Source organism: Rhinopithecus roxellana, chromosome 1, assembly GCF_007565055.1.
Source record: "Rhinopithecus roxellana isolate Shanxi Qingling chromosome 1, ASM756505v1, whole genome shotgun sequence".
NCBI lineage: Eukaryota > Metazoa > Chordata > Mammalia > Primates > Cercopithecidae > Rhinopithecus > Rhinopithecus roxellana.
Window position 1 is genome coordinate 60,574,611 of NC_044549.1, and position 13,765 is coordinate 60,588,375.

General features: G+C 38.5%; 1 protein-coding gene across 8 annotated transcripts in view; it reads left to right on the top strand.

Annotated features, from left to right (window-relative positions):
• MITF (melanocyte inducing transcription factor) overlaps positions 1-13,765 on the top strand; it is a 221,504-nt gene that overhangs the window by 99,928 nt on the left and 107,811 nt on the right. The gene's annotated exons all lie outside the window — the stretch shown is intronic.

Genomic DNA, 13,765 nt, shown 5'->3' on the forward strand with positions numbered 1-13,765 from the left:
TGTGGCTACTTTTTTTTTTTCTTCTTCCGGTGCCTAACATAGTTGAGGATTTCATCTTCTTGTCTATTTTAGGATACTGTAATGAATAATGGAGTTCTGAGGTGCTCTTTCAAAGGAAGAGCTCAGTTGCATCCTCCCAGCCATTGGCTGGTTGAACTCTCCTACCTACTTCGCTTTAGCTCACGGAGGCCACCATGAGGGGCTGGGGCATGTCAGTGGCCCACAGCTATTCTGAATGGTAGTTATATCTATGTGGTGGGTCAGAAGGGAACCGACCTTTCATTCGTTAATATTCAGTACCCATGAAAGAAACTGATATTTAAAAAACAAACAAACAAAAAAACATGTAAGGGAATTTCAGTTGATTTTTTGAAAAATGAAAAGATTCACATTAGGACCTTTAAAAATGAAAGCACTTATGTTCTTATTGCTGTGGATCTCACATATAAATACTTGCACCCCATCCCCCTCTCCCCACAGCCCTCCTCCCCAAGTCTGGAGGCCTGTGCTAAGGGCTCTGTGAAGTAGGAGGTTAATGTGGCCTCTTTTTCTGGGACACCAGTAATTCCTGAATATTTTGGGTAAGGGTACAAAAGTATCCCATTTCAGCTGATCAGTAATTTAGGGGCTTTTAAATGCTGATGTAAGCAAGGGTATATTATGGAATGGAATGTGAGATAATATATAATACTGTAAAGAGACGTCTCTGTTGCCAAGGGTGAGTCCAGACTACACTCCTAGACCTTACGTCTGGTCCTCCTTGCAAGGGTGGTCCTCTGTCCTCTGCTGTGAAATCTTCTTTGGTAGAAATGTGATGGAGTTTGCTTTCACCCCTTCTCAAAAGGCTGTGCCAGGAACACTTCTATGGGCACAATAAGGTGAACCACTGTGAGGTTTGAGAAAATTTATTGCCTGGGGTGAGCTGGAACACTTAATCCATCGTGTCACATATACACAGAGGTCTTTGAAAGGGACAGGAATCTTGATGGAAGGCTCAACTACCATCCAGAAATGGTTAGAATAAAAAGGCAATTGTTTCTTTCAATGAGAGAAAGGGAAAAATAAAATGTGGTGGAGATTGGCACCTCTTCTGCCATTCTTTAACCTCCGTAATGACTTACCAAAGAGCTTTTTTTTAAAAAAAAGAGATAGGAAAATTAATTATCAATGATTTCAGAGCAGATTATTATGTATGTGAATTATCCAGCCTCTTCAGATTTTGTCCTGTTGTCATCATTTGTCAGTATTTCTCAACATGTCATGGAAAGGTGATTCAGGATGAAACCCAAAACTGTTTTTTTTTTTGAAACAGAGTCTCACTCTGTTGCCTAGGCTGGAGTGCAGTGCCATGATCTCAGCTCACTGCAACCTCTGCCTTCTAGGTTCAAGCAATTCTCATGCCGCGCCCTTCCAAGTAGCTGGAATTACAGGTACATGCCACCACGCCCGGCTAAGTTTTGCATTTTTAGTAGAGATGGGGTTTCACTATGTTGGCCAGGCTGGTCTTGAACTCCTGGTCTCAAGGGATCCACCCACCTTGGCCTCCCAAAGTACTAGAATTACAGGTGTGAGCCACCACAGGCCCCTAAACTGCTTTTTATTTCTAGTTGTATGTTGCCAGTTCAGAAACTTAAATAAGCATATGGAATGACAGACGTATTTCACCTTTTGTAGATGAGAATACATTCAAGACTGGGCTTAAGTACATATATCTTCGATGTAATTTATTAAACCCTTAAATCCATATTCACACATACAAAATAATCAGATCTTAAAATAACTATTGGAAGAAAGAAGAGGGAAAAATAGTAGGCAATCTTCACGACACTTTAATGTGTATGTTTATTGCTTAAAATGTTCAAACACAGCTTCGTTTTGTATGGTTAATTTTGGTGGTACAATATTTGAAAAGGTGATGGATAAAAAGTGCAGGATGCAATTTTTGAAGCTGCAATTTGCAGGAGACTAATAATACAAGTCCATTTTCTTTTCTGAGTGTGCTATTTATACAATTGATATTTTTAACAAATCTTAAAACTGGAATGAAAATAGTAATTCATCTTAAGGGTAAGAAAGGTTGCAGCTGTGCCAAATTTGGAAACTTTAATAAGTCCTCTTGGTGGTTAAGCACTGATTATGGAATATTGTAATTTGTGTGTCACAGAGCACAGTGCTCAGCAGAAAGCATGCACTATCTTAAATTAATGTTAATTAATTAATGTTAAATGATTGAGTCAATTTGACAGTACTTCTTTTCGTCTCTGAAAAGAAAGCATATTTAATTTAGAAGTGGCAGGTCAATTTTAAAGCCAAGCTACAATAAGTAGGTCAAGTGAAATTGTGCACAGAGCAGGGATAGTGGTGTTATATGTACAAAGAAGAAAGACTGAAAGGAAAAGTATCAAAATGTTTACCTGTGAAGATGATGAATAATTTGTTTTGTATACATTTTTGTTTGCCTTTAGTTTTCCACAGTAAACGAATACATTCTTCAAAGCATAATACTTTCACAACGGATGTTAAGCTTTACATACCTCTTTGTTAAATCACCAGTTGATGAATTAATAGTAAACATGATACATACCATATATGATGTGAGTGGTGTCCTCTGTAGTTGGGCAGCATAGTAGCTTTGAGTGGAACTTACATTCTAGCAAAATTCATTTTTTCAAATAAGATTTTATGTAAAATCCCAGTATAGTCAGTTCTGCTATAACACAACATATGTGTTTCTAAAAAATCATCAGGCTACTGCAAAATCATGCAGTAGACAACACACAATGTATAGGAAAAATGGGGCTAGAAGCACAATGCTAAAAAATTTCATCAGTGACATTTTAAAAAAGAAAAGATAGGAAGCTAATAAACACAGTAGACAGATTTACACCCTTTAAATGTTTAAGCAATACATCAATATGACAACAAACTTGCTACTTGCCTTGAATAAGACCTGGATTTTGCTTGTAGAAGTACCCTCAGAAGAGTTGCAGCTGGTGAGTTATTATAAAGTGGTAGAAGGAAGCTTATCTGAAATTGGATCAAAAATTATAGCATCAGAAGTGAATGAGTGTGATGCATAACACTCTTAGTAAACTGAGGTAGCTGGTAGACGTTTGAAGTGTCTGCTTGGTGCAGCTGGGTTCAGTTTTCAGGGTGTTAACCTACTGTTTCTTGAAGGCAGAATCACGCACAAGCAAACCGAAATTCTTGGGGGATATGCTCAAGTTGTTTACTGTGTAACAAATTTACATTTCCAAAATCAATGTGATAACAGAACTGACTGTGTATGAGATGGATGATGAAAAGCTGCACTAGCTCTAGGTATGTCCAGAGCCCAGTGTAGAACCCAGCCTCCCCATTGCCACCTCAGGGGTTCCATGGAGCATTGCCATGTGGTGTAAACTTTATTTTTTTTTTGTTTGTTTGTTTGTGACCCGGATCAGACACAGAAAGTTATTTTTCTTGTGGAGACATTCAGTCCTACCTACATATTCTTCCCTGGCTGGAGTCTGGAGATGTGCCAAGGACTTTGGCATTTACAACTTTCAGTTCCACTGCCAGATGGGCTGTCCAGTAAAGCAAATGGCATTGAACTGAAAACCCTATAGAATACCTTGCTCCAGGTCCTTGCCAGGGACTATAACCTTGAACCTAGTGGTACTCAATACTTATGAAATGGCGCTATGAAAAACCAATATTTATGGATTGCAGTGTGAAGGACAGAGGTTCATTTGTTTCTCTGGATACCCAACAACAATGAGGAAGGAAGGGTATGTTGTTTGACAAATCATTTTCCAAGGTGTCAATATTGAAAGAAGGTGTGAGAAATTTACATTTATCAAAAGGGGTCATTGGTTATAAAATAGTTCAGGGAAATCTTGAAATCTCTACCAGAAATAATCTAGACCAGCAGAAATCTCTATTCTGAGATTTTGATATCCCTGAGAACTTGTGCATCCTCCCTCCACCCCCAGCAATTAGTTTTACTGGATTATACTTAATATTATGCCTCTGCCCCTACTGAATCTCGTTACAAGATAGAGCCTTACAAATCTTTGTTGTATAGGGTGTCTGTCTTGTGGGTGTTACAATGTCCTCTTTACGAAGACTCTTGGGTGAAGTGTCTCTCTGGTTTCAGTACCACCAATGACTGTACTTCTACACAACTTTGGGTTTTTATTTTATGTATATAGTTAGTCATATAATTGATCATGTTTTCTTCCTCTTTATGGCTACAGACATTTTTTTTTTTTTTGACCCACCCAGGTTTTTGTTTTGTTTTTATTTGTACTTTAAATTCTGGGATACATGTGCAGAACATGCAGGTTTGTTATAAAGGTATACACATGCTGTGGTGTTTGTTGCACCCATCAACCCACCATCTACATTAGGTATTTCTCCTAATGCTTTCCCTCTCCTAGCCCCCCACCCCACAATAGACCTGGTGTGTGATATTCCCCTCCCTGTGTCCATGTGTTCTCATTGTTCAACTCCCACTTATGAGTGAGAACATGTGGTGTTTGATTTCCCATTCCTGCATTAGTTTGCTGAGAATTATGGTTTCCAGCTTCATCCATGTCCCTACAAAGGACATCAGCTCATTCTTTTTATGGCTGCATAGTATTCCATGGTCTATATGGGCTACATTTTCTTTATCCAGTCTATTATTCATGGACATTTGGGTTGGTTCCAAGTATTTGTTATTGTGAACAGTGCTGCAATAAACATACGTGTGCATGTGTGTTTATAGTAGAACTATAGTAACCAAAACAGCATGGTACTGGTACCAAAACAGATACATAGACCAATGGAACAGAGCAGAGGCCTCAGAAATAACGCCACACGTCTACAACCATCTGATCTTTGACAAACCTGACAAAAACAAGCAATGGGGATAGCATTCCCTATTTAATAAATGGTGTTGGGAGAACTAGCTAGCCGTATGTAGAAAGCTGAAACTGGACCCCTTCTTTACACCTTATACAACAATTAACTCAAGATGGATTAAAGACTTAAACATAAGACCTAAACCCATAAAAACCCTAGAAGAAGACCTAGGCAGTACTATTCAGGACATAGGTATGGGCAAAGACTTCATGACTAAAACACCAAAAGCAATGGCAACAAAAGCCAAAATTGATAAATGGGATCAAATTAAACTAAAGAGCTTCTGCACAGCAAAAGAAACTATCGTAAGAGTGAACAGGCAACTTACAGAATGGGAGAAAATTTTTGCAATCTATGTATCTGACAAAGGACTAATATCCAGAATATACAAGGAACTTAAACATTTTTTTTTTTCAGACAAAAAGAAAAACTATTTGCCATGCCAGCATTCCGATGCTGAGAAGATTTCACATAAGTGTGTTTGAATTACTAGGGTTTATTGAAAAATCAGATCTGGTAACATTGCACTCTCATGTCTCTATGGCAACCATGGGATTCAATAAAGTATTGCCATTTTCCTTAAAATAGAACAGGCACTCTTCAGTTTTACCTTTTTTTAATTTTACCTGCCTGGCCCCTGTAGATGTTTAACTGTAAGCCCTCAGCTTAGAAAGCAATTTGTGACCCACCTCTAGAAAATGTGCGGGCTTTTATTTGCATTTGTGTACTAATCTTATTCCTGAGCTCGTTTTATTTTTTTCTCGAATTATCTTTCCTTCATTCTATTTCCTTCATCCACTTATATGAATTTTCCATTGTTGGTTCATCTTGGGATGTTGTGTGCTTTTTCATAAATTGCTTTAAGTTCTTTTAGAAAGAAGCAAGATGTATTAAATATATAAACATTAAAATTAGGAGAACGACTTCTTTCTCCCAGATCATTTCATTTTTATTTTTGGCCTAGTAAATTTAAAGTGATTTCAGCTATTTTTCTGATCTATTTTTGAGTCTACTTGATTCTAGTACCATTCAGAGCTCTGCAATTCTTTGTTTTCTTTTCTTTTTTTTTTTCTATTTCCTCACAGAGACTCTGAGAAGACATAGGATATTCAGCATATACAGTTGTTTTGTACCTAAAGTTGGTTGACTCTCCCTGATTTTGCTTTAAGAACTGAAGAGTTAAGTAATTTTCACATACAATTTGGAATTTCCATATTTCCTTGAGAAATAAGAGGACACAACTAGACCCAGTTAGCCCTTAGATGTGTTTGTGTCTAGTTCACCACATCTTTTCCCTGCCTCCCGCTTTGCCTCCATGACATTGAGGCTGAATGCTACTTGTCCTGTTTTCCTTGATTTTTCTTGGTCTGCAACCCATTGTTGGCCCACCACCCCAGCTGATCTTGCTGTCAAAGCATGTTCTACTCGTTGGCATTACTGGATTGGCTTTTCTTTAATGTCCCTCTTAGGGTTGCGAGCTTCCTTGGCAGGAGTGTCATGGCTCTGTGTGTACATGTGTAGGTAAAAAGAACACTAGGTTCATTCATTCACCGAATGTTTATTGAACACCTACTCTGTGGCAAGAACTGTTCTGGTGCTGGGGATAGAGCAATAAATAAAAGAGGCAAAGATATGCACCCTACTGGAGTTTACATTCTACTGGGAGTTGGTAAGTGCTATAAAGAAAAATAACACCAAAGGGCTTTGTCTTTAATTTGAAGATGATAGGTTAGACCTTGCTGCCTAGGTTTTTTTTTTTTTTTTTTTTTTTTTTTTTTTTTTGAACAGAGATCTAAATTAATTGAGAAATGAGGAGTGAGCTGTGCAGCTATCTGGGGAAGAGCATAGCGAACCAAGGGGCAGCAATGGAAGTAAAATCCCAGAGGAGAGATCATACTGGATTTAGTATTAGACATTGCTTTTACTTCAAATACTGCCTTGCCTAATGGTGTGAACTGTGACCTTCTGGACCATGTCTGGGAACTCGTCTCTAAAATGCTAAGATTCTGTGTAGAAGAAGGACCATGCCTTGCTAGTTTCTACCCAGTGCCAAGTCTAGTCCTTGGCTCTTGGTAAGCATTTGGTAAATATTTGTGCAGTTAACAGATGGACACAACAATGGTTTTGGCCGGGCCCAGTGGCTCACACCTATAATCAGCACTTTGGGAGGCCAAGGCAGGTGGAACACCTGAGGTCAGGAGTTTGAGACCAGCCTGGTCTCAACATGGTGAAACCTTGTCTCTACTAAAAATACAAAAATTAGCCAGGCATGTTGGTGTGCGCCTGTAATCCCAGCTGCTCAGGAGGCTGAGACATGAGAATCACTTGAACCCGGGAGGCAGAGGTTGCAGTGAGCCAAAAGTGTGCCACTTGACTCCAGCCTGGGCAACAGAGTGAGACTCTTTCTCAAAAAAAAAAAAAAAAAAGGAAGGAATATAAAGCATCTCAAAAGCAGGATCTTAGCTGATTGTTTAATACAGTCCCAGAGATTAATGGCAAGGAAGATGCCTAGTCCTGAAACATGTGCCCAAGGAATTTCTCTAATGATAATTCCCTATTTTCTGCACTTAGACATATCTACACATTAAACTGGGGATTATTATGACCCAGGAAAGGGACCTGGGATTCTTTGACTGTTTCCTCTTGAGGACATTAGTGTCACTGTTTGGGAGACAGTCCTCTAAATTCGGCTAAATATTAGTTACCTGCTGTAAGGACAGTGGGACAGTAGGAACTAGACTAAGTGCAAGGATTGTGTCTGAGTTGTTGTGTCCGTTTTTTTCCCTTAGTGTATTCCAACTTCTAATATAGTAACTGTGAGCTCACACTAAGAGCTCAGTACATATTTGGTAAAGAGTGAATAAAATCAAAGGATGCATTTTCAAGCTCTTTCGGAAGACAGTGTTGGAGTCACACTGGAAAGACATCACACATTCTGCCTGTTTCCTTCCTAAGAAATTCACACTAGAACGAGAGGAGATTGAAAAGGCTGAAGAGTGGCGGGAAGGCCAGACCTATTGGTAATGTCTTATTTGCATAACTCATTTAGTTATTGTCTTTACTTACAGATGGGAAAATGAGGTCAGAGCTAGTAAGTGGCAGAACCAGGTAGTTTGACTCCAGGGGTTGTGTTTTTAACTCCTAGAGTATGTTACGTACACAGAAGGATGACTAGCAGTTATAGAAACAGAAATATGAAAAGAATTCGTTCACTAAATGGCTAAATGGATTCTGTTAGTGGCATTAGTGACTGATGATCTTTTCTGGTGAAAATCATTTCTTTCACATGGAACAGGTGTCAGATGGAGAGAAAGGTCTACTCCATAACTAACACTTCTCTGGCTTTCTTGTGGACTCCTCCAAGACTTTGCCATGGTTCAGTTTCTTGAGAGTTTATATCAGATTTTCTAAAAGCCACTGGGGAACCCCTTCATAACAGGAATTCTTGTTTTGATTCAGATAACACATGGGTATTTCCTAACTACCGTCTTCCCAATCCCACATGCTTCATAGCCCAAGAGCTCTTTCCACATTTAATGATGTGCTGGCCACATTATTTCCCATCAGCCTCAACTCCTTCCTTCTTTTCTATTTCATGAAAAAATTCTTGTTCATGAACAATTAGGTTTTCTTCTGCTTATTTTCAGTGTAGATAGAATGAACTCAGTTGTTACTATGCTCTTGCAGAAGAACAAATTTAAAGCTGGAAGAAAGCTTTGCGAATTTGTTACAGCAGTCTGTTGGGTTCAGGGAGAATTGTTGGAACCCTATGCTTTCCTTTCATTTGTGTGCTTTCAAGTGAGGGGAACATTGTGATTTTTGTAGATGTTGTCAGCATAGATGGCAGAGATAAGCAGATATCCTGGCCAGCGTTCTGGGGAAGATGAAAATGGTTGTGTTTTCTCATGACTTTATTTTTCCAGAGCTGACTCTATGGCAATATCACTCTGACAAATATTGGCTGGCCATGGAATATTTTAAAGAGCAGGGGTTTCGTGAATGTTCTGTCTATTACCATGGCTGAGGAATCAAAACACAGTATTCTCCACACATTTCCTCGAGCACTCATGGATGGATTCCAGTATGATACTTTTATGTTAGCTCTTAGACCACAGGAAGAATTTAAAATAAATGATTCCTGAGAACACAATGAAGAAGAATCGAGTAGAATATTTTGTAACATTTTTCTCTTTCTGCACGGTAATATCATGCTCAGAGTGGTGACAAAGACTGAGTGCAAAAGGGCTTTGGAAAAATTTATGTTTTCAGATGCTTGTTGTGAACGTGATGGCAATGACCATTGTATGTAACATCTGCTTGGCTCGCAACCTCTATCCTTATATAAGGAAAAAGCAGACACGGATGGTGTTCAAAAACAAACCCACCACAGACATCCCAAAGACTTCTGTAATTTCCCCCCTTCTCTAGAATGTACTTCTCACATTATTGTGTGATTAATGAAAATAAATAATAGGGTGTGAGTATACAAAGGAAGGATACTGAGAGAGAGCTTTTTTGCACTGGAACTTTATTTGGGCAAAGATTCTTCTACAGTACCTCTTGTGTTTATGAACAAAGCAGGATGGCCCGAATGTAAGTGAAGGATTTCAGTTATGGTGCCGTTTTAGAGGAGTTCCCTTTGTGATGCCATGTTTGTATCAGGCTCTGGTGACCAAGGTGGTGGTGGCGGTGATGATAATGTTGTTTATGATAATGGCTGCAGTGCATTGACTGCTTGCACTTCAGGTTCTGTGCGAAGTGCATGCCAGGCATTAATCTATGCATTGTTCCACAACAGCCTGTGAAGTTGAGACTGTTCTTATGCTCATTTTGCAGATGAGGACATTGAAGCTTAGAGGGCTTGAGTAATTTCCCCCTGGGTGAATAGCTAATGAGAAATGGGAAGAGCTTGAATTTGAGGCTAGTACTGTCTGACCCCAGAGCCTGGACTCTGATACCTCATTCTCACCACATCCTTTCTAGAAGTAGGAAACTCTTGCTTGGACCATTTCAGGGGTCTGTTGCCTCTCCCTGCTTTCCTCCTGTTTCCTCTTTAGCTCTTTTGCCTAGCATGTACCTCTCCACTGAAGGTCCACCATCCTTGTTTCTTTGCCTGACTTATATACCTCTCAGTCTTCAGGACTTCTTTACCCTGGGGTCTCTCATTTGAATTCTCATAATATTTTGTTCTTGTCTTAATCAAAACTCCATGCAGTTTGTAGTCAGCTACTTAAGTATTCCAGGGATTCTTAACCTGTGGTCTGAGCAGTCAATTGAGTTTTTTGTGTCTATGCCTGTGTGAATTTTCTCTGGAGTCTGTAGTTTTCATATGAATCTCAGAAAAGTATTTGACCAAAAAGGTTAAGGTGTTATTGTTTATAGGATCCCCCACCCTCCTGTAAATAATAAGCTCCCAGAGGAAAAGAGCATATCTTATTTGTGTTTATTTCCCTAGATAGATATAATAGGATGATATTTTTGGAGTGTTTGGATGAATAAATGTAGTTACTAGTTAGACAGTGAGGTGATATAGCCTGTGGCTTAAGAACATAGGATCTAGATTCCAGCTGTGCCTTGGGTTGAAGACCTTCTTTGCAAACCCTTTTAGCAAGTGATACAGTCTCTCAAAGTCTCGTTCTCCTCATTGGTAGAAGGGATACTGTAATAATATTAAAGGTAGAAGGTTGTTGTTGAAGATTAAAATAAGGTAATGCATGTAAGATGCTTAGCATGGGAATACATAGCATACCTTCCATAATTAGCTGCTATTATTATTATTACTAAAGAACCTTTTGGAAGGGGCCAAAGAATGAGGTTCTCATGATTTTCCTAGTGACTATTGCAGAGAAACAAAAACCTGCAAAGCAAAAATTGTTTGCATGCCGCTTTTGAGTCTTAAAGACTTAGAACCGATGTGCTGTCATTAACCAAGGTGCCAGGTGCAAGGCAGCTCCCTCCCTAAAATGTTTTTCTTGGGCATTTCCATTCCCCGTGGCCTTGACCCTGGACAGACAGTGGCTCAGGCTCCCCAGACAGGCACCCAGAATGCCAGCTAATGGAAATTTTGTGATAGTCTGCCCCCGAGGATTTGGACATATGTTGTTTTGTGTCTAAATCAACAGAAATAAGTGCAGCTGTAGCTACCCCCTCTGCATAATCATCTAAGTAGCCCGTTTCTTTGCATGTTCATGGAGCCCCCAAGTGCTGGGCCCATCACTTGCCACGCTCTCTGTGCATCACAAATGAGTACAGTAGGTCAGATGAAAGGCGGAGGCTGGTCGGGCATCATTGCCGATTTACACAGCAATGATGAATAGTTACGCGTAGATCAAGACATAAAAGTTATTTATAATAGTCCGGTCACCAGGGTCACATTGGCAAGAAGGAATCTTTAGAGAGGTGCTTTGGTTGAACACTTCTGAACTCTGGCTCATTAATGTGTACCAAATATAGAAAAGTTAGTTTAAAATCTCTTTACGGAAAATATATTATGAGCTGGATTTTATTGACATAGGAATATTGACTTACACCTTTCCCATAGGTTGCTATTAAATATGTACCATTTCTTTTTATCATTGGTAACTGTGACCTTGGCTCAGTCATTTGCAAATTTTCTTTTTTTGGTATATCTTAAAAATGGGTAGCACCTTTTATTCATATTTACTCCAAACTGGAAGCAGCCTGAATGTCCTTATACTAGTGAAAGGATAAACAAGCTGTGGTTTATCCATACAATAGAATACTAATTAGTGATAGAAAGGAACAAGCTACCAATACCCGTAGCAATGTGGATGAAGGTCAAATGCACTTGCTAAAGGACAAAAAACAGACTCAAAAGCCTAAATGCTGTATGATTCCATTCATATGACATCCTGGAAAAGGCAAAACATAGAAACAGAAAACTGATAGGTGGTTTCTGGGGATTGGAGATGGGGGCTGTTTTGACTATGAAGGAGTAGCACAAGAGAGTATTTTGAGGTGATGGAACTGTTCTATATCTTGATTGTGCTGGTGGTGACATGGCTGTGTGCATCTCAAAACTTGAACAGAAGGTGAATTTTAGTGTATCTAAATAAAAGTAAAAGAATAAAAAAGGAGATGATAGCATATACCCAATATGTTCACATGCTCACAAAGGTTGCTTTGAAAAGGCTGATACATGTAATTTAAATTCCAGAAATTTAATTTAAACCTCACAAATATTTGTGAGCTGCTATAATGCAGTGATTTATGGGAAATCCTAAAGGAAATACTGATCCATGCACTCAGTAATGTAACCATTTCTTTTGGCAGATATATGCAAACAATTCTAAGGTAATTTTAAGGTTATAATTACATTATGGGACATTAGAGGAGAAAGAGGCATCTAGGTGGAATCAAGGAAGATTGTTAAGAAAGTGAGGAAAGTTTGTCAATGAATAGTCTTAAAGAATAGGTAGATTTTTAAAGTACTTTTAGTAAACTTTTAATTGAAATATAATATTCCCACAGAAAAGTATGCACATCTTACATGCACTGCCTGAGGAATTTTCACCAGATAACTAGCACCCAATCTCTAAGATACAGCATCACTAGCACCCTTGTGCCTCCTCCTAGTCAACCCCTCTTCTAAGTATAATCACTATCCTGACTTCTAACACCATAGATTAATCATGTCTGGGTTTTATTTAGCTTCATACAAATGAAATCATACAGCATGTACTCTCACATCTGGATTCTTTCGCTTAACATTATGTATGTGAGATTCATCCCTTGTTTGTATGTAGCAATAGTTCATTCTCATAGTATATTCCATTGTATGATTACATCACCATTTATCCATTCTACTGTTGATGGGAATTGGTTTGCCTAGAGTTCTGCACTATTATGAGCAGTGTTGCAATGAACATTATTGCTATATGCTTTTTGGTGAACACACATATAAATTTCTGTCTAGTTTGGACTAAGAAATGGAATTACTAGGTTATGAGGCATGCATATGTTCAGCTTTTGGTAGATACTGCAAATCATTTTCCAAAAGTCTTTCTATGAATTTACACCCTCAGGAGCATCATCTGCATGTTCCATTTGCTCTGTTCCTCACCAACATTTGCTAATACATCTCTCTTTCATTTTACTGAAGAGAATGAGAAAGTTGTTTATATTGGTTTGAATCATTACAATAGATAAGTCCAGAAAGATAAGTTGGTGCTTGATTGCTAGTCTAAATAAAACATTTTAAAAAAAATCATTCATTGTATAGTGATGAACCATTAATTTTGTGACCGTAGTTGCCTGAAAACAGCAAAATCATGCTTTAGGAAGGGTTATCTAGTAGTAGGTGTAGAATGTTTTGGGGGAAGTTGTCAGAACAACTTAGTAGTCCAGGCCAGAGTTTCACCATGTCAGAATATCTGTGAAGACAGAGATGGTGGCTGATAGATAAGATGTGATAAGTGACTGTTCAGTAGAGGGCTAAGGGGAAGGAAGAGTAAGAGATACCTCTGACCCTGGTGGTGCCTAAGCCAATTATGTCAAAATTCGCTACTATCTTTCTTAATGTCTTTAAAGCGTAGTTTATACTTGCTGTCTCCATTTCTTTACTTCCCTATATGCCTTATTTTTTAACTTTTTAATTACTAACAATATTCAATATTATTATTATTAAATATACATATATAAAGTAATACCTGTCAGTTTAATAAAGACCAATAAAATAGATAACCATGTGCCCACCATCCATCTTAAAAAAACAGAAACCTCTGGAAGCCTCATCTTTGAGGCATTCTCCTCTTTACTCCCTACCTAGTTAACCATCATCCTTTTTGTTCTAATCACTCCTTTGCTTTTCATTATAGTTTTAGCATCTTTGACTACATCGCTAAACTATACTTTGAAC